Below are 21,622 nucleotides of genomic sequence, written 5' to 3'. Positions count from 1 at the left end.
TCAGATGGCCTGGTGTTAGACTCTGGCCCTCTGGCTCTGCACACATGCTTTTGCCCCCTACTTCTGGGGGTGAACCAGACGGTGCGGCCCAGCTTGGGGTGTTAGGACTTGCCTCCTGGCTGCGGGCTGGCTTCAGGTTTTGAGGACGCCCAGCTGATAGTAATTCCCTGGTTCCCGACTGTGTGGGTGCAGAGACCTTTTATCCAAATGGGTTCTTGAGGAGGCCTCCCACGGAGAGGAGGCCTTTGCAGGCACCTACCCAGCTTGCCAGGAATAACAAAGCCATCCCCTACCAAGTGCTTTTCATGTCATTGTCACAAGCCTGTCACACCAGCTCCATCTTACCAGTCCAAGGTCACCACACCCTGTGCTCTGTGTCCTTCTGAAGGCTTAGGAAGGGAAACTGAGTCTCAGAGCAAGACAATGACACTCCTTTGGGGAGCACAGGAAAGAATCAGGTTGCAGGTAACAGAGTCAGCACCCCAGCTGTGTTCTCCCTTTGAGTCATTCCTAAAAATATTGCAATCTTTTGGTTCCCCTGACTGCATCAAGGTGAGAGTGACAGGCAGGAAATGTCTCCTGTCTCCCCTAAGCAGAAGGACAGAGTGGGACAGGGTTAGGGGCAGGGTGCCCCACTACCCATCCCCACCCCCATCATCCTGGGGGAAGGTGGGGTGTGATGGTCCTCGTCCATGTTCCTCCCCAGGGAGCTGTAGGGCAGGGCTGCTCTGCATGGTCTCCTGTGATGGTAACAACAGAGGGGTAGGGAAGCCCCCAGGGACAGCGGGCACAGCCACCCATCTTCCTGTCGCGGAAACGCAGCCCTTTCCGCTGGCGGAGAATCCTTGAGCCGGCTGAGTGCTGGGAGCTGGCTGTGAGCTCGGCCTGTCTCTGGGCCCAGGTTTCCACAAGGAGAAGTGGGATCCATTAATTTCTACAAGCACCTTTTGAGCACCTACTCTGTGCTGGGCACCGGGTACCACAGGGAACAGCATAACTGGCACTGACTATCACCTCTGCGCTTGGCCCCATGTCACCCCTGCTCAGGATGGCCCTCCTCTCTGTTTCCCAGGTGTGGGGCCTGAGGCGCAGGACAGTCACAGGTCACCTGGCAGGTGAGTTGTGAGTTCTGACCTGTGCCCTGCTCTCCTGTAAGCAGAGAAAGGAGAGGCCAGTCTCACCAGTCTCTTGAGGGAGCCTGGCCCAACTCAGCACAGGGGACAAGGGGCTAATGACAAGAAGCCCCTGGATCATTTTGTCAGCTGGGGTTGAGAGGAGGAGTGGAAAGAATCCAGTTTAATTTGCTTCCTCTCCCAGGAGGCCTCTGCCCCTTGAAAACAGTGGAGTTTGGGCTTCAGTATCAGAATTTCTCCATGTCAGCACTTTGACGTTTGGGGCAGGTTCATTCTCTGCCATGGGGGCTCATCCTGTGCACTGTAAGATGTCCAGCAGCCTCCCTGGCCTCCACCCCCTAAATGCCGTGGCATCGCACCCCTCAAGTTGTGACAACCACAAACATCTCAAGACATTGCCACCTGTCCCCTGGGGGGCACAGCTGAGAACCCCTCAGTGTATTCCAGTAGTACCCAGTCCTGGTGCTTAATCGATAAATGAATAAAAATGAATGAAGCGAACACCCAGACCCAGGTTCACCCTGGGGACCCTGACCTGAATGGTCCAGGTAGGGCCCAGGTATGGGTGTTTGGTAAAAATTCCCAGGCAACGTTAATCGGCTGCTTGTGTGGACATGTAGAGTCAGAGCCCACTTGGAAGACTACAGACTTGAGCCACGAATCAGCCAAATGCCATGCGGGAAGCCTGGGCAGATCCTGATTTGAACCAACCAACTAGAAAAAGGTATTTGTGACACTAGTAGAAAACTGAACACAGTCTGGGTATTAGACAATATTGAGAAATTATTATTAATATTGGGGGGGTAGGTATAGGTCAGTGGTGGAGCACATGCTTAGTGGGCACAAGGTTCTGGGTTCAATCCCCAGTATCCATTAAAAACTTAAAAAAACTTAAAAAAATTATCACTAATATGAATAGATGTGACAGTGGCATCACTTTTTTAAAGCCTTGATCTGCGATCTGTCAGTAATACCTATGGGAAAGCATTTATGAGTGAATTAGTGTGATGATGAGGTTTGCTTTAAGACTTAGGAAAATGAAAAGGTGGCAGAGTGAGAGTGGGAGGAGTAAAGGGAGATGAAAACAGTGGAAAATGTTAATTGTTGAAGTTCAGTGATGGGTACATGGAGGCTCATTATACTAGTCTCTCTACTTTTCTCTGTGTTTGAAATTTTCCAAAATAAAGTGATTTTTTTGTGTGTGTGTGGTTTTTTGGTGAGAGAGAGCCCACTTGGACACTTTTCCTGGCAGCCACTTGAGGTGCCCACCCTGAGGAAGTTGGTCTTAGTTTTGGGGTGGGGGCAGGGAGAGGAAGCTGGGGTCCCCAGGGGCTCTGGAGGAGCGTGGAGCTCAGTGGGTTTACCACCCACCTGGAAGCAGCTGCAGCGACTGGAGAGGAGGGGGCAGCCTTGAACCCACAGAGCCTGGAGATGAAGGCAGGGCGGCAGCCCCATACTTGCCTGTGAGCAGAATCACTTGGAGCTTTGGGAAAAGGCAGGTGCTGGAGGGAGGATTCCTGAGGTGTGGGCTCCCGGGAGTGGTTTGTGAAGTCAGGTCCCTGACACTTGTGCCCAGCACCCTCCCTTCTGAGCCCCTGGGTCTGCAGAGGAAGTAGGAGGAGAGTAATTAGAGCAGTTCCACCCCTCCCCTCCCCTGGGGGCTAAAGGCTTGGAGAGCAACTTCCTGTGTATGATTCATCAAGGATTCCAGCGGTGACAACACCTGCCATGTACCAGACACAGTTCTAGGCTCTGAGAACCCAGTGAGTGAATGAGACAGTCAGAAACCCTTGCCCCTTATGGATGTTAGAGTCTAAGTGCTAAAGGAGAATAAAACGGCAGAGGAGGCTATAAAGGGTGGGGAGCTAAAGCTTTAGACAAGGTGGACAATTAAAGACTCTGAGAAGGTGGCCTTTGACTAAGCCCCTGGAGGAGCGGGGAGCCGTGTAAATATCAGGAGAAAACACTTGCTGTGCGGGGTTCTGGGTTCAGGGTGCGGCCCAAGGAAGGCAGAAATGACCAGATCAGTAGAACGGCGCCTCCTCCTGAAATGCCCCTCCCCCCACCCACCCATGTCCAGTGAACTCCTCCCGACTTCACAGCTCTGAGCAGGTGTCCATTTGCCAGGCTACCGCAGGCTGCCAAGGGCTCACACCGCCACTACCGGTGGTCTGTCTCACTAGCAGGGAAGAATCCATAGCTAAGTAGGTACTAGGCACTGTTTTAAGCACTAACTTTGCATGGCCTTCTGAGTGGGTGCTATCGTTACCCCCTTTTTATAGACGAAATGATCGATGCCCAGAGAGGAGCTGTTACTTGCCCGGGGTCTTGGGCTAATGAGGGACAGAGCCTGATATCCTCACTCTGCTGGGTGCCCCCCTCAGTGCTCGCTGAGTGAAAATCAGGGCCTTTGCGTGAGTGAGAGAGACAGCAAAACACAGCCCCAGGAAGGCCCAGGTCATCACGCCCAGCAGGAAAAGCAGTGCCCACCAAGAGCTGGAGGGTCACAAAAATCGATGGCTGCTTGATCTAAATTAAAAACTTCAAAAGACGCCGTTGAGAAAATGAAAAGTCAAGCTGCTTGCAGGGAGAACACATTTGCAAATCATATACCTGGTTAGGGACTGAATACATAAAGAACTCTCAAAACTCAATAACCAGAAGGCAAAGAACCCAATTAAAGCTGAAATTTAAATTTAAAAATTTTTTAAAAGATTAGCATAGGTATTTCACCAGAGAAGAGGTACAGATGGTCAAGGGGCACATGAAAGGACACTCAACATCACTAGTCTTCAGGGAGAGGCAAGCCAAAACCACAGTGAGACCCGCCCTCACGTGCGCTAGGACGGCTATAACAGAAAAATGAAAGGAACGTAACAAATGCTGGTGAGGATGTGGAGAAACTCTTACTAAATTACTACAGGGAATGTAAAATGATGCAGCCACTTTGGAATCCAGCTTGCCAGATTCTTAGAAAGTTAAATATTTATTTACCAAATAATCCATCAATTCCCCTTCTAGTTACCGGCCCAAGAGAAATGGAAACATGTGGCCATGCAAAGAAAAGGCCTGTATAAGCACTATCCACAAGAACCAGAAGCTGGAAACAACCTGACAGCCCCCCGCTGAGCAGGGCTACCTACACCGTGTCCCTCCGGACGTGGGATACTACTCAGCCTTAAGTCGGAAGGAAGCAGTGACACCTGCCACGGCATGCGTGCACCGCAAAACCAACATGTCAGTGCAAGAAGGCAGACACGGAAGGCCACACTGAGGATGATTCCCTGTATAGGAAGTGTCCTGACGGAGAAATGCATAGAGACAGAAAGCAGACTGGTGGTTGCTTAGGGCCGGGGCTGGGAATGAGGAGGGACTGCAGATGGACAGAGGGATCTGTACATTTACTAAAAATGATTGAGCTGGGCACATAAAGCAGGTGGATGCTACGTGTGTAAGTTACACCTCATTAAGGCTGTAACATGACAACAGCAATGACACCAGCTGCCGCATTAACACCTCCTGGGCTCGGCCACGAGAGCTGATGCAGGAAGAGGCACGGCCCGCCAGGGACCAGGCCCTGGAATGACTGGGCTTCTGGAGCTCTGGGCTTTTTAAGAGGTATGGGTGGTTGAGCCACACCACCAGCCTGAGGGCAGCTCTGCAGCAGAGCAAGCGAGCCCTGGAGTCTTACGGAGGGGCTGGAGCACCCGTAGAGGGGAGCGGGAAGGCAAAGGTTGGGCCCCCACAAAGAAGGGTAGGGGGTGTGGAAAGAAGAGGGAACACAAAGCAGGAGCGCCTGGAGGAGAACGGAAGGAGACAGAGGAGGAGGAATGGAGGCAGAGAGGGCGAGGAAGAGGAGAGGGCGGCGGCGCCCGGCACCTCGGAGAGCACCCCCGAGGCGCCGCAGGCTGGGCAGCCCGGCCCCGAGGGAGGGGCACACGAGGGCAGAGGAACCAGGTCTGGTGTTTCCCAGCCCACACTTGTGCCAGAGAAGAGCTGGGGCAGCCGCCCATTCCTTCAGCTCCTCACGTGCGGAGCACCTCCCAGGTGCCCGCACTTTTCGGTGCTGGTGGTATGGGGGAAAGACAAGGAGGACCCTGCCTCGTGGAGTCTGCAGGCTGAGGGGAGAGAGCCCTGCCATGTGTGGGGCAAGCACGATGGGAGCTATGGGGGCAAAGGTCGGGGGCGGCAGGGCAGATGGCAGGGTTCAGGGATGAGGTAAGAAGGCAGGGAAGGTGGCAGGATGGGAGTGACCACAGGGCGGCCCTGCCTTGAAGTCCCTTGGGAGGCCTGGCGGAGGAGCCCAGAGTGGGAGGGCAGCGTGAGCCATGCCGAAGGTCAGAGGGGCCAGACCAGTTGGCCCCCGGGGGTTGAGGAGTTTGGCAGCGTTCTCAGCCGGGTGGTGGACAGACTAGAGGGCTGCAAAGCTGGCCCCACTCTGCTGCAGGGAGGCTGGGCTGGAGGGGCTGGGAGAGACACTGGTCAGGCGGATGGACCAGGGCTGCACCAGGCCCAGTGGGCTCTCCATGACCTACGAATGGTTCCAGAGCTGGAGAGAAAAACAGTAAACGAAAACAAACAAGACTGCAGCCACAAGAAAGAACGGCAAAGCTCTTCAGGTCTGGAAGTGGAAAGATCTTCAAGTGAAGAAAAGCAGGGGTCAGAGGCAAGACTTACTTCACATGTTCTCGAATAAGCTTGGCTTTCCCAGCTCAGCTTAGTAGAAGCATTTCAAAGCCAGGGGGCAGTGAGCTGGGGGGATGCGGGAGTCAGGGGCCCTGCTGGAGCCAGAAGCACCAGCTGGTGAAGAGCCTGGTACCAGAGAAGGAGAACAAAGACCCAGAAAGTGTGCCCGTTGGGGACTGCGGTGGAGGGACAAACAATCCTGTGCTTGACAGACCCTGGGGGTGTCACCATTCATCACAGAGAAAAGGATAAACACCATTGTTAACTATTTCCCATCTAAAACCATTAAAGTATGTTTAAGCGCTGGGCCTGAAGGGGTCAGATTCAGTGACCTGAAACCTTAGCTTAAGTGAACTAGACTTTTCCCAAAGATTCCAGATGGGAAAGCTTTCCTCACATCTTTGGAAAGAGAGGGACCTCCCCCCCAGTTCAGCCTGGGCTCCCCATCTGCTCAGGGGCAACTCCTCAGAATGCGGCGGGCTAGAGCCTTAGGGCTCATTTTTCAAGCCTCGCCTGGCTCAGCCGCCTGGACTGGCATCTTCAAAGGTAACCTTTCTGAGGCATCAAAGTGGGCGCCTGGTGCGCAGGGCTAGGGCACTGTGCCCGGGGCTGAGCGTTCTTCCGGGAGGACTTGGGTAGCCAAGTGCTGGCTTGCAACCCTCAGTGTGGTCCTGGCCTCCCCAGGGCTTTGGATGAACCTACAGGGGACAGTGCCAGAGAGTGGGGTGTCACATGCAGCGGCTGGGACGGGGCAGACTCCAAAGGCGCCGGAGCTGTTCTGCAGAACATTGTTTCTCTGGCCAATATGGGGCTTTCCGGGAGGCCGTGCTCTAGGGGGCTGGCCCAGCAGATGCCTAGTCTTCCCTCCACAGGCTGTCGGCTCCTGCGGTCACTCCCTCCCTCCCCTGGGGTCTCCAGTAAGGGACCAGCTGCTCTGCACAGTCTGAGAACACCAGGAATGGGCCACAGGGGACTCAGACACACCATGGTTCTGTTCTCAAAGCGTTGGTCACTCACTTACTCATCAAACTTTCCCAGGCCCTGCCACAAGGCGCTAGCCTGGCTCTGCTCTCCAACAGAAATCTCACTCAAGCCCCAGGTGCCGTTTACGATTTCCCAGTAGCCTTGTTTAAAAAAAGTATAAAGAATAGCATATTTCATTTAGCCAATTTATCCAAAAATTATTTCAACATGTGGTCCATATAAAAATTACTAATAAGATAGTTTTATATTCTTTCTTTCCATGCTAAGTCTTCCAAAGCCCATGTGTATTTTACACTTAGAGTGCATCTTGATTTGGACTAGCCACATTTCAAGTCCTCAGAAGCCACGTGTGGCTGCCGCCTGCCATATGGGACAGCACGGTTCTAGAGATGCAAAAAATAGTAACATGGAGACCTTCTGTTGGAGGGGATCACTGCCCCAGGGATGAGGGATAAGGGGGTGGTGGCTGCAGACTTGTAAATAACCGATTATGTAAATCAGAGCTTGGTAAGGGCTGCAGGAAGGGGGAGCAGAGACCCTCTGTCTACAGTCTCCCACGTGGGATCCTGGGCTCAGGGCACTGGGCTCCTGGTCCCTGCTTTGCCACGTGGTAACTGTGTGCGGTGCCTGGTGAACTCTGGCTGCTGGTAAGCACTTAATGAATTAGCTGTGAGGAGATGCCACTCCATTGAAAGCTTACAAGTGCTGGTCCTGGCCAGAGAGCTGAGAACTGCCTTCCTTGCTCAGGGAGTAGAAATGCAGAGACTGTAGGGCAATGTGCACCATCTGGGGAAGCTCACCCCTTGCTCTGTCAGCCACCCCATGGAAGGATCTGTGTCCAGAGAAGCCTGCACATGTGAGCATGAGGAGGGGCCTGGGGCTGTTCCCTGCAGTGTCCTGTGTGAAACAGTGAGCTTGGAAATACTCTGCTGGTCAGAAGGACAAACAAACAATCTGTGGCATATTATTAGGACCTATTCGTCCGATGGAAGACCGCCCAGCAGCCAAGGGCAGTGAACTACATCTGCCTGCATCTACACGGGGAACACTCGAAAGCACACTGAGTGGGAGAAAGCAAAATCATATGGTGTGAGGTCAGTGGGAACGCCTTGAGAGAGAGAAAGCGGTACCTCACTGCACATGTGACCGCCCAGGACTGTCGGAGAGGCACGCCCACCGGCTTCAGATGAGCAGTGGATTCTGGGAAGCGGGGAGGAAAAGGGGAGTGGGACAGGAGGACCAAGGGGGTCTTATCTCAACATTTTCTCTGTTAGGAAATCCAGCAAATACAGCCAAATGCTAAGACAGGTGAGGCACCTGTGTACAGGTTAAAGCGGTCTCTGTACTTTTCTTCACTTGAAATATTTCATAAAACAAAACTAAAACCGTGCTGAATGAAAAATATGAATGGCTGAAAGGCCTTGAGAAAGTCACCTGTCCTCTCTGTGCTTCAATTCCCACAGCTCAGAGATGGGATAAGAGTACCTGTGTCACTGAGCTGATGTGGGGCAAAAATGTGGCCACTTTCCATGACCAGCAGCTGGTAATAGGAACTTTGAGTCAGTCACAGTCGTGACTGTTGAGTGCTGGCTCTGTGCCAAACATGAATGAACTGACTTAATGACATCAAGGGCAAGAGGGAGGCATCCTTGCCCCCATTTTACAGATGAGGACACTGAGGCAGAATGGTTAAGCCACCAGCTGGTTACCAGTGTCACCAGCTAGTAAATGGTGGAACTGGGATTTGAACTCAGCCAGCCAGGGTCAGAACTGGCATTTTTACCCCTTTCGTATATGCCTCTGATCAGTGCAGATTCTCTTTCGTTTATCCAGAGACTGAAGGTTATTTTTCAAGTCTGCAAGTGCCAAATCAGTGCCCAGTGCTCAGGGCGCCGACTACTCCCTGGAGAGCAGGTGGTGCCCACTCTGGCAGCAGGTGGCTCACAGGGGAGCCTCAGTGCCCGGCCCTCGCCCCGGGACAGACGAGCCCGTCTGGAAGAGCAGACGTTAGGAGACCTCCAAACACACCAGGTCCAGGCAGCTTAGTAAACGCAGGCCCATCATCACGACTCCCACCTACAAAGATACTCAGCTGCGTGGGGTCCTCACAGAAGAGGGAGTTCCGAGTCCAAATCCACCTTCAAGTTGCCTTGGGGCCCAGAGTGTAGCTCCCTCCCTGGAAGCCCCCGGCTACCTGAGCTGGGGAGTGAGGGGGTCACAGCCTCCCTGCGGCCCAAAGACAAAACCTGGACGATCGGAGAGTCTCTCCTTGGCAGCGAGCTCTCCTCCAAGAAAAAGTGATCTGCGCGGCTGGGAAACACCATCCTCCCTGCAGGCGCTGGCAGCCAACAGAGAGAGAAAGTCGACTGGCTTTCCCACGTGTCACTTAATTTCAATACCTCGTTTCATTGAATTTGGAAAGACTGACTTTAGTTGGTGACGTGGGGTGGGGGGAGTGGGAAGCAGCGGCACTGCCACCTCTTCCTGACTATGAACGCCTATAATCTTTACGTTAAAAACAAAAGCACAAACCCAGGAGTGTCTTCTGCTATTAGAAAATAAAGGTGGTTTTCAAAATTCAAGAGAAGAGAACAGGAAAGTGCTTGCACAAGGCTGGGCATCTGGCAGGAGTTCCCCAGTGAGGACAGAGAGGGGCTCCCCCAAGCCTTCTGGGGGTCTGAGGGGCACAGCAGGGGGGCCAGGCTGCTCTCCCTCCACGCCCTGCGCTGAAGCCCCTGCAAGGCTGCCGGCGCCCCAACTCTTACCTCTAGGAGAAGAGGTCGGCGGCCGTCTCGTGCCTCCGGCTGGGGACAGTCACTCGCTCTTCTCGGGTGGCCATCTGGGCTGTGGCTGCTCCCGGTCCCTGGCTGGCCAACTGTTTCCTGACTCTGCCCATTTGGACTAAATGCCTGGCCTTTGCAGAGAAGGGAAATTATCTTTAAGCTCAGGCCTTCCGATGGCCCCCATGGCTTTCGGAAGCTTACTCCGTGCCATTAATCCCTGGCTCACATCCCCAGTTTCTGGCCTCGAGGACAGAGGGTTGGGCCAACCGGGGCCCAGGCATAAGGGCATCCAAACCAGACAGGGGAGGAACGGGAGGGAGGACGGGGCGATTTCTGGAAGGCTGTCCTGGGACGGCAGCTGTGGGACTCTCGTGGGGTCCAAGGGGGTGACGCTAGGGTCAGCGTCGGGGGATGCTGGGAAGTGGTTCACATACAGAAGGGGAGATGTCTGGAGGTTGGAACTGGGGTTCTCAGAGTTTGGGTGTGTCAGGCACGCTGGTCACCACATGGGGTTTACAGGCAGGGCTGACCTGATGACTTGAGAGCCTGGGAGGGGTGGGAGGGTCGCCCGCAGTCTCAGCTCTCCAAGCAGGCAGGACCTCAGGGAGGAGGAGCAGAACGCAGCCCCTCACAGCACCCCCACAGCAGGGTGGGGGCACCCCTGACCATGGTGATGGGAGGGGGCTGTGCTCCAGTGGAGCCCACGTGAGATGCCAGACAAGCAGCCCCAGGGCAAGAACGCAGTGCTGATCCTGGCCTGGGCGCTTCAAACCGCCGGCAGGCCGCCGCCGGGACCGGATGGTTGCGTGGCACTCGGGTGGAGGGTGCAGGGTCTTCACGTGTGGCCGAGAGCTGTGGCGGGGCTACAGCACCAGCCTGGCCGAGACAGACCAGGGGTTTCCAGTAAGCTGGTCAGACCCGAGTTAGCCCTGGCAAGGGCATCTGCTCAGACCGGGGAAACCCACCCGGAGCCACCGTTCACACCAGTTCTCGGAGAGAAGACGGGCCTCTCCTCCCAGCAGTTCGCAGGCCTAGTGCCGGAGCCTTCTGGAGTTCAGATGAAAGCACCACTGAAAGGCTCGACTCTGACGCCCTCCACCAGGAGCAAAGGATGCTCCTGGAATCAAAGCCTGGAGCCTGGGAGGCAGAGGCGGTGGAGCTGGGCGTAGAGGGTACAGTGTGTATGGGTTCCCACGCTGAGAACACAGCGGCCCCGAGTGGGAGAACCAGAGGCCTTGGCGTTGTTGGCGACTGGGCTGGAGAGGTAGCCACACCCAGGGGCTGCTGCTCGCACCAGGAGCCTCCCTTCCAGGTCCCAGTGCAGGCCATGGGGCGCTCTGTCGCCGCTGTGGGGCAAACTTAGAAACTTTCTTCCTAGAGCTGCGTGGGGCTCTGAGAGCTGGAATGCTTCAGGAAGCCACGTGTGGGGCTGCGCAGTCCTCGGGGGTAACTAAACCCTGGTGGCCGAGCCTGGCCTCTGCCCCAGTATCTCCACTCCAACCACTTCCGATAGATACCACATCACTCTTGTAACAGAGCTGCTCTAATGCCTGGAGCGGAGGCGGAGCTGAACCCGAGGAGGGAGCCCCAAGGCGCAGCTGGAAGTCGGGAGGGAGATGGCCGTGGTGGCAGTTTTCCCAGACTTATCCTGGCTTCTAGAATTCTGTTGTCACCACACGCATCAAAGCGCCAGGACAGTCCTGGCACTGGCCCAGCTCCGCTGCTCCTCTGGCCCCTCTGCTTGGGGTGGGAAGGGCCAAGTAAGGACACGGCTCTCTCCTCGGCCTCTCCAGTGGCCGGCAGTCTAAGTCTCTGGGGCCAGCAGCCTGGGGCCAAGCCATGAGTGTCACCGCAGGCCTGGCCGAGCCCCGAGCTGGCGAACCAGTGGCTGTGCTGCTTCCTGCCGCAGGCGCCCCTGGAGAAAGGAGGCCCCTCAGCTTGGGGGTTTTGTACCGTCAGAGCCTGGGTTGGCAGGTGGTCCAGTGGGGTCGGTAGGTCCCAGGGAAGGGCCCCGTGGCCACACCTCCTCTTCTGTAGTTGACTGGGGAGGCTTTGCTTGTCCTAGGGCCATGGAAGCTTCTGGCTGGTGAAAGTTAAGGGTGCCACATGGTTCTCCTGGCCCTGAGAGGGTGCATGGGGCAGGTGGATGGCGAAGGCCGCCTCTCCGAGGGGTGGAGAGGTGATGAGGTGCTGTGGGACCCACCCAGGTGGTGGTGCCAGGACCCACCCAGCCCTGTGACACTCCTTTCCAACGACTCAGCAAACAGCAGTCCGGGCGGGACCGTCTGCGGAGCTGGGAGGTCTTGCCCCAGCTAATTGCTCCCTGTGGAGTGGGGACCATAAATGACAAGATTTATTCAACTCCAGGCTTAGCCAGTGACCCTCAGTCTCCAAGTCAGCCAAGGGCAGTGAGACAGACGGCCGGGCTCTGTTAGAGGCGCTTGTCAGAGGCCTGTATTTCCAGGGCTTTCCCCTCAGCGTCTGCCTCCGGGGGGTCTGGTGTGGGTCCGACAGGTTCCCCCCGGGTGGCGCAGGGAGCCGCAGCCGTCAGAGGTGTCTCGTGGGAGCTTCTGGGCGAGGTGGGAAGTGGGCGGGCACATGCTCCCAAATCCACGGCCTCTCTTGTCACGGGGAGCCCGTGCCTGTTGGCACAGAGGAGGGAGACCGGCACGGAGAGCACTTCCCTTCCCTCGAGTCACTGGGCTGCTCCCTCTCTTCCTGAACTCCTCTCCTGCCCCGTGGAGCCTGGACAGACAGCACCCGCACTTCCTGCGTGCTGCACGTGGGGGACGCTGCCTGGTCTGGATGTCCAGGTTCGTGAATCACAGATGCACACAAACGCTGAGCCAGCTCTCACGCTGGCTCCCAGGCCTGATCCCTCGCGCTGACGGTTCCCACACCCGCTGCCAGGCCCCGACACCGACCCAAACCCCAGACCCACAGGGATGGGGCAGTGGCGCTGTCGGGAAAGCCCAGCAGTGGAGAGAGGCAGCGGCCAGGGGTACCTGCCCAACCCACTGGGGGCTGGTCCCTCCGTGCTGCCACGCCCTGGCTTTCTTGTGCCCTGACTTCCGTGCTCCCCGGTGTTTCCACCAGGTGGACGGCCCTCACCTGGGGACTCAGGCTCATCCTACCCGTGTGCCTGCTCTGGCACTGAGAGCCTGTGGGCAGGCCTGCAGCTCACTCTTCTCTGTGCCTTCTGCTCCCTGCACAGTGTCCAGAGGCCTGAGTAAAGGAAGGACCAGCAGGAGTCAGCTGGGTTAGAGGCTGCGGTGGGGGGAGCGGCTCCGAGCACTCACCCCTGATCTTTCTGCAGGCCGAGGGAAGGGGTGGGGCCCACAGGGTGTCTGAGGCCGTGCCCACATGGGCCTGGTGCCCAAGATGGGCTGCTTGGGAGACACATTTGGGAGGACCGCCAAGGGATCCCTTGCTGAAAACAGAAACATATTTAACCTCCTTTGTGTCCCAGGCTTCTCCCCATCTGCTTTGCCTCCCAGCCTCCCCAACCAAAATGCACTCCCCTTTTCTCTGCTGCCAGCTTGCCCCACTTTCTCAGGTTCAGCCCTGCCTCAGTTTCCCTCTCCCACATAAGAGTGACAGCCCGGCGCGTGGCTTTGTCTGCAGGTGCATCAGCTCACCTAGGTAATCACGCTCCTATAATTGTGAACACTGTCCCTTCTGGATAATCCCGTAATGCCTGGACGAATTGTGCCTTTTTTCTGGGGCTCCAGCCAGCACAGAGCCTGCTGGTAAAGGCACCCCAGGTCTCGGTGAGTTTTGAGAACTGCCTCTTTGCCCAGAAGTAATTTAGCAGAGAGCTCAGCTGACCACGGGACAGCCATTATACCAGCAGGATCTGCAAATGGCTTTGAGCTCCTCAGAAGCAGGTGCTGAGTAAATTCCAGGCATTAGGGGTGACTGACAGAACAATTCAGCTCTGGCAGGACCGGCTCTGAGCTGCAGGGCAGGATGAGGAGGGAGGCCAGGATGGCAGGGGCAGCCAGTGACATCGATAGTTTTCCTTAAAAGTCTCACAGAGGGACACGTCCTTAGCCACAGCTGAGCGTCTCAAACCAAGCACTGCAGCTCCCTGTTTGTGGAGCCCAGGGATAAAGCCGAGTCTCAAGAACACGCCGCCCCAGCACCAAAGGAGCTGCAGAGGCTGCCGTGTCGGGTGCCCCTGGCGCCACCACGGCGTGTGGGGCTGTTCTGGGAGGCCTGGGACCTGTGAGCTGCGGGCGTGGAGGGCGCTGAAATTCTGCTTCGTCACACTGTCTTCCCATGACAAAACGGACTCTCAGGTTTTCAGTGTGTTTCTCCTGATGACATTAGTTGAACACATTTTCATATGCTTACTGGCCATTTGGAAACCTTCTTTTGGGAAGTGCCTGATCAATTGGGCTGTCTTTTAAAAAATCTGACCTGTAATTTTTAATATATTTGGATGGATATTGGATAGAAGTCTTTTGTTGGGTGACTGTATTATAAATATCATCTCTTGCTTTGACCTCCCTTCTCCTAGTCATAAATTTTTTTTAACGAACAAATGTTCTTGACTTTAATGTAGTATAATCGATCACATCTTTATGTGTCTTGTTTAAAAATCTATGCCAAGCCCAAGGACATGAGTGTGTTCTCTTGTTATTTTCCGGAAGACTTATTTTACTTTTCCTATTTAGACCAATATTCCACGATACCACTACACACCACCGAAACGTCTAAAATTAAAAAGACTGACCACACAGGGTTGTTGAAGACATGGAGGAACTGGAGCTCTTACAACTGCGGGCAGGTGTTCAACTGGTACAACCCACTGGTTCAACTGGCAATGTGCCCTAAAGAGCTGAACGCACAGCCCCCAACGAGATCACTTGTGCACATAATCCTGAAAGAAACGTGCACCTATGTACAGAAAAAGGCACATACAGGAATGTTAACTGCAGCAACATCTGTATCTGCCCAAGTCTGGAAAACATCCGGATGTCTATCAACAGTGAAATGGATAAACTGGGGTACGCTGATACAACGAAATAACACACAGCAATGAAAATGCACGGAAAACTGCTACAGGTAACAACATGAATGAATCTCACACAGTTCGAGTACATGCTATATACTTCCATTCATATAAAGCTCAAAAGCCAGGCAGAACTAGCCAAGGGCTTGGGTACGAGGGCACTCCTGGGTGCTGGCAGGGTTCTAGTGTTCTGTATTTTGAACCTGGTGGTGGTTACAAGAGCCTGAGCCCACCCGCTTCATTCACTCTGTGAAAATTCACTGAGCTACTTACTTGTGCTTTGTGTGCTTTGTGTATACATGTTGTACCTCAGTAAGTAAGTATTTAAAAAAAAAACCTCTTGGGGGAGGGTATAGCTCAGTGGTAGAGAGCGTGCTTAGCATGCACAAGGTCCTGGGTTCAATCCCCAGTGCCTCCTCTAAAAACAAACAAATAAACCTAATTACCCCCCACACACCAAACAAAAATCCTCTTGCAAAATATGCCTGAGATGGGAACACAGAGAACATAGGATGTGAATACAAAAGGCAAATGTAATGGTTCTGGAAATGAAGTGATTAAATAATCCAGAAAATATAAATTACAGTTCTTTCAAAAAATTTAAATCTAGGACTTCAAAATTCACAAATGAAGAATTCTAACATGTAGGGGAGAGAGGACCAGGATGTTCAGCGAGTGGGGAGATCCCAGATGATTCTGCATCGTAGCTTTGACCAACGGCAGGGCCCTGGGAGCATGTCCTGCACTCATGGGGGCAGCTGGACAGAGAGCTCCTGCCAGAGCGCCTCCGGAAGTGGGGAGTACTGACAGGGCCGAGGTGGAAAAAAAAAACAAGAATAGGCCTTCCTAGGCGTTAAGGAGCCAGACATCGTCCTCGCCCTGCAGTCCCGGATCCGGGGCCATGAGCCTGCTCAGAAGCTGGCAGTCTGGTGTCAACCTGTCTGCTTCCCGTTGCTCAAATGTTAAAGGCGCGTTTGTGCATTTTGTGCGAACACACTTTAAAAGAGAAAAAAAAGAGCTTCCTGCTGAGACTGAGTTCACTCAGGAGACCTGACTCCTGCCAGGCTGAACCCTATGGAACCGTGATGCTTGAGCTGTTAACCTGCTGACTTGTTGACCTAGCAGTTTCCCAGGGGTCAGCCTAATGGTCGGAGTCCTCTGGCCAGATACATACATTGGGGAATTGCTTCAGTTCTGAGGATCTTAAATTCTTAATAATAAAGCATGGGTTTTGGTCAGAGATCTGGGTTTTTTAAAGTATAGGCTGAGTCCACCTGCTGAAAACTGACTTTTGGGCCCAGAATCTCAATGAACTTGGATTCTCAGGGCCTGAGCCCAGGAATCTGCACAAATTTTCTAACGTTTACTTGTAGTTATGCCTTTTACCTCTTCATTTGTAGTGTAAGCTGCTCAGATGTAGGCCCCATGCTTCCCACTTCCTTGCATTTCAGTATTTGAGACATTACAGGTCTCAGGAGATCTTGACAGAGGCGACAGCTTTCCCCCTTGTCTTCGTGAAGAGGGTGCCAGGAGGACGGTGGGACAGGGGAGTCTTCAGTTTCTTTTTGCTTGTCCACCATGATCACACGCTGACATTGTGGTTTGTAGTTAGGAAGAAAATGCATTAGGACTGGGGTGGGGGGCAGGAATGAGGACGGGGGGTGTGGAAAGAGGAGGAATCCTTTGCTCCTTGTCTCCCAGGGGAGGCCATACCTTCTGGTCTGGTCGTGTGAGCCCTCAGGAAGCCACTTCTGCAGTCCAGGCCTTGGTTCCCCACCTGTAAAATGCAGACCATAATACCCTGACACACCCCCGGCTGGTTGGGAAGGCCAGTGTAAGTGAAGGGTAAAAGAAATGTCAGCTCCTGTTACTTCTGAGAACAAATGCTTTCATTCATTCACTTATATTTCGATAAACATCCACTGAGTGGTCACCATAAATAAGCACTTAGGTCTTTCTTAGCAAAGGACTAAGCAGTCCTTCGCCGTGGGGGTCAGCCCGGCAGACAGTACTTTCTAGACCCGTTAAAACATTAGTAGCTAAGGACCTTTCTCAGTGTAGCCCAAACACATCCTACTAGGAGCTGGCACACGTATTGCTCCCTCTGGTCTTCAGGATGTCCCTGCAAGTAGGTGTTATCACCCTGCTTTTCAGATGAGACATGAGAACCCCAGCTGGGGTTCACCACACACACCTACTCCTGCTGGGGGACACCAGGCATGGCTGCAGTGTGGCGGAGCTGAGGCGGGGGATGAGCACTACCGCGGGCAACAGGAAGACTAATTTTTGAGAATGTCCAACTCTGAGGAATGATCACGTCTTCAATAATGAGGTGAACACAGCAGAGGAGGGAAGCCGGGGGCACTACAACTGGATCCATTTCACACACTTCACTTAATCCTCAGCGCCCAGGTGTACCCAGGGCTCTTGGCAAACTTGGCTAAGTGTCTTGACTCGGGGCAGATTCCCCAACTATGCGGGCTGTGCCAGGCCAGCAGCCTTGACCGGAGAACTTGACGACTACAGGCAGATCTCATTTGATTGCACTTTGGAGATACTGCATTTTTTTTTAAAACGGCAGGTTTGTGGCAACTCTGTGTTGAGTCTATCAGTGCCATATTCCCAACAGCATCTGCTCGCCTCAGTCACATTTTGGTAATTCTCACAGTATTTCGAACCTTTCTGTTATTGTTATGGTGATCTTAGATTTTACTTTTGTAACTGTTCTGGGGCACCAGGAACCACGCCCACATAAGACAGCAAAGCTAATCAATAAACCGTGTGTGTCCTGACTGGTCCTCCGACCAGCCGTCCCCCCATCTCTCCTCCTCGGGCCTCCCTGCTCCCTGAGACACAACGATGTTGAAATTAGGCCAATCAATGACCCCGCAATGGCCTCTAAGTGTCCAAGTGAAAGGACGCGATGGACGCCTCTCACTGAGAGTCAAGAGCTGGAGACGACGGTGCTCAGCGAGGAGGCGCGTCAGACGCCACGGCGCCTGCCGCCCAGGAGGAGTCCTCGAAGGGGGTAAGCGCTGCGCCGGCGGGCGCGCTGCAGGAAGGGGGTCCGAGGGGCCGGGACACAGCTCCCCCTTAAGCCGGCGCCCCGCCCAGCGCCGGGCCCCGCTCGCTCCGCTCCGGCAAGGCCGCGGGAGGGGAGGCCGCCGCAGACGGCGTGGGGCTGCCGGCGCCCGCCTCCCGAGGCGGCAGGGAGGCCGCCGCCCCGACGCGCGGCCGAGGCTCCGGCGCCGAGCCCGCTCGGCTCGTCCGCTAAGGGGCTGGGGCAGCACAGCACCCACCCCCACCCCCACCCCCACCGCAGGAAGACGCCCCCGGGGCTCCGGCGGCGAGAGGAGGGGTCGGGGCCTGGCTTCGGAGCGCCCCGGGCCAGGCGGCCCTCCCGCTGGCGCTGCCGCCGCCGGTGACCGGAAGCTGAAGCCAGTGCCCGCCGACCCTTCCGAGACCCCCAGGGCCCTAAGAAGGGCGCTGAATCTACCCTGCCTGTGCCCCAGAAATGGACCCACGAAGCCTGGACGACAGCGCGTCTGTTTACAACATGGTTTAGTGCAAGGTTTTGGTTCCACTGTTGAGACCCGAGGCTCAAATAAAAGAGATCTTTTCAAAATATTACTGCTCACTGACAACACGCCTGGTCACCCAGGAGCTGATGGAGACGTACGAGGCTCATGCTGTTTTCATGCCTGCGACACAGCAGCCCCGCAGCGCCCAGGGATCGGGGAGCGGCTCTGCCTTTCCTGTCTTATCACTTAAGGGACACACCTCGAGAGGCTGCAGCTGCCACAGCCAGTGATCCCTCTGATGGATCTGGACAAAGTAAATCGAAAGCCCCTGGAAGAGGATTCACCGTTCTAGATGACATTAAGAACATTTGTGATTATGGGAAAAAGTCCAATTATCTACAAAGGAATCTGGAAGTTGACTCCAACCCTCAGATAACTTTGAGGGGTTCAAGACTTCAGTGGAGAAAGTAACAGCAAACATGAACATACTGAGAGAGCTGAGAGAACAAAGAAATTGGTTTCTTGAGATGAAATCTACTCTTGATGAAGATGCTGTGAAGACAGCTGAAATGACAACAAAGGATGTAGAACATTACATCAACTTAGTTGATAAAGCAGGGTTTGAAAGGACTGACTCCAGTTTTGAAAGTTCAACTATGGGTAAAATGCTTTATCACACAGCACTTCGTGAAGAGAGATTGTTTATGAAGTCAGTCCATGCAGCAAACGTCACTGTCGTCCCATTTTAAGAAACTGCTGCAGCCACCCGAACATTCAGGAGGCACCCTGATCAGCTGGCCACCAACACTGAAACAAGAACCCTCCACCAGTAAAAAGATTATGACTCGCTGAAGGCTCAGAAGATAGTATGTTTCAGGAATGAAGTATTTTAAAATTAAGGTACGTACACCGTTCTTTTCAGGTACAATGTGTTGCAGACTTAACAGACCACAGTATAGTGTAAACATAACTTCCGTATGCATTGGGAAACCAAAAAATTCACGTGACTCACTTTATTGTGGTATGTGCTTTATTTCAGGGGCCTGGATCTGGACCCACAACATCTCCGAGGTGTGCCTGTATTGTGAGACACACTTGTTTACTATAGCCTTACTGATAGTATCTGGAACTTTTTTCAGACAGCACCAAATAAACGATGCTCATCTGCCTTATTTGGCAACACAAGTTCAAGCCGAAGGTTCCCTCCAGTCAAGCTGACGTGGATGTTCTGCTGGCACTTGTCACATACTTTGAAAGCAGAAGACCAAGGAGAACACAGCTTTTGGCAGTTCTAAAGCTGGACTAGATCCCAAGAAGTTAATCTTTAAGGAAAAAAAAAGCTCTGTAGAAGAATGGTGATTTATTTCAGAGAAACGCAAAACCTGATCAGACTTTGTATCCCATTCAAGGATATCTTAAGCATTTCAAGGAGTAACATGTCAACATTACGAGGACACAAATATTTAAGTTATGCCCTAGATTCTGAAGTGTCTGGAGGTAAGTTAGAGTAACAAACCACCTCTCTGAGAGTTGTCAGGGGGAACACAAACTGACATTTGCTGCCAAGCTTTCTAATGAACTGAAGGAAAAACCCAGTGCTTGAGAGGCACTGAGTTGATGGGAAGTCTCAAGAAATGTCAATTAACAAAACCAAAGTCTATTTTAAAATTCAGCTCTTTTCATTAAAAGGGCTAAAGATGTCTGCAGGGCATGGAGATTAATGTGCAGGCGATTTTTCTTGCTTCCACTCACCACGATGTCATAAAGCAGCTACTATGTTAAGACAGACATGAAACTAAAAAGGGGCAGTTTTAGAAGCAAGTATTTTTCTTTTGAAGGCAAAACAAAAAAGGTAGGTCAGAAAAGCTGAAAATTACTACATGTAGGAACAATAGCTTTCCAAGTACATCAATCAGAAAAATAAGCTATCAAATCAAAGCTAATTATACAGAACTTTTTACACTGAGGAGGCTTAAAAATACCAGATCCCTGGAAGATTTAAATTGCTCAAGATAGTTCTAAGTCGTTTTTTATTCTAGGTCAATCTAATTTCATTAGAATTAACAAGATCAACTTTTCCTTAAGACGCACACTGCTTTTCTGTTCTTTATGAAGTCACGGCCTACTTTTTCATGTTTAGTATTCTCAGTTCTTAAAGGCAACCACGATTAGACATGGAAAATGGCATCTTTATGTAAATCGGTAATTCACTTGTCCTACTCACTTGTGACGGATGAATGCCATGGGAGAAAAATGACCACCAGTATGACTTTAAGCACATGGCTGGTTCTAAGGGGAGGGGCATCTCAACACCCCCCCACCCCTGGCCCTCCAATCCCTTCAGAGTTTAAGTACGGAAGAAATATTTAGGAACATTTTGATTGACAAAGATTTCTTCAATGCACAAATGTACTTTGTGCTGTCCCTTTTTAAGTCTTTTCTATGAAAAGGCAGAGTATGAATCCATTCCAGTGGCTATCTGACAGGCTCTCATTTTTATTCTGGGTGGGGAAAGTGAAGACTGTCTCAGGGCCAAGGAGACTGCAGGTCCAGTGCCCACACAGCAAGGCTCGGGAAGAGGGCTGGGGGCTCGGCAGAGGCTTTTGCTATTTTTACAAGCATCCAGGAGCAGGTATCTGCACTTTGGAAATCTGCTTTTGTTTTTTCACAGATGCATTCTTCCCTCTGGAGTACTTAATATGCTTTCTTCTGAAAATGTAAGCCTGACTCAGCCATAGAAAGGGCACCCAGTTCCAGGCTGAAATCCAAACTGGAGAAGGACACATGTTCCTGGGAAGCTGGTGGGAGAATCAAGAACAAGAATTCCACAAAGAGATGAAAATGAGGGAAAATAATACTCTATGTTTGCAATGCCTCCAAAACTAGCCTTGGCCACACCTTTGATTCCAGATAGCTCTGCCAGTTCCCTTTGACCCTGAACTGGAGGGAGCCCATGTTTGTTTTAAATCCAGGAAAAGACAGCCTTCTCTGTGGTAAATGCTGGAGATGATTCTTCTCTTGTTTGAAACAAACACAAACCCATCTGGAATGAGACTGTCCACCGCACTCCATCTGTGGTGGTCCTGGCACCCACAGCGAGGAGAGTGAAAAAGATAAAGTGCACTGACCCACCACCCTTCACATGTGTTCCCCACGTGAAATATAGTCAGTTTACAAAGTTAAAGGTAAGAGGTGTTTGAAGAAAGAGAATTTGGTGGATCAAATAAAGTGCATGTATTATAACCAATGTCTGAAATGTTTTTCCTACTTGTTAAGAAAAAATAATGAATGCTGTCATAAACCCTTTCAACAGATCACGCCAATTGTTACAAGGTATGGTTCTGTGAACTCTGCACAAAATAATTCATATAAAAGAAAAAGCTGCAACGGAACCATAACATTTCCCCATCAATTTCCTATGACTGGGTTAAAAAGCCTGACCAAATGTGTCAAGTACAGTTCCCGACAGCGTGCTGTGAAACTCATGGAGCCTAAGTT

General features: G+C 52.8%; 1 long non-coding RNA gene across 1 annotated transcript; it reads left to right on the top strand.

The window, feature by feature from the left end:
* The first annotated feature begins 17,467 nt into the window (after positions 1-17,467).
* LOC123612193 (uncharacterized) lies at positions 17,468-21,312 on the top strand. The gene is made up of 3 exons (XR_012501248.1): positions 17,468-19,024; positions 19,164-19,621; positions 20,796-21,312. It is a non-coding gene; the product is annotated as an uncharacterized LOC123612193 (long non-coding RNA).
* The last annotated feature ends 310 nt before the right edge of the window (positions 21,313-21,622 follow it).

This window comes from Camelus bactrianus, chromosome 21, assembly GCF_048773025.1.
Source record: "Camelus bactrianus isolate YW-2024 breed Bactrian camel chromosome 21, ASM4877302v1, whole genome shotgun sequence".
NCBI lineage: Eukaryota > Metazoa > Chordata > Mammalia > Artiodactyla > Camelidae > Camelus > Camelus bactrianus.
The sequence above is the reverse complement of the archived record's forward strand: the minus strand, read 5'-3'. Positions and strand labels throughout refer to the sequence as shown.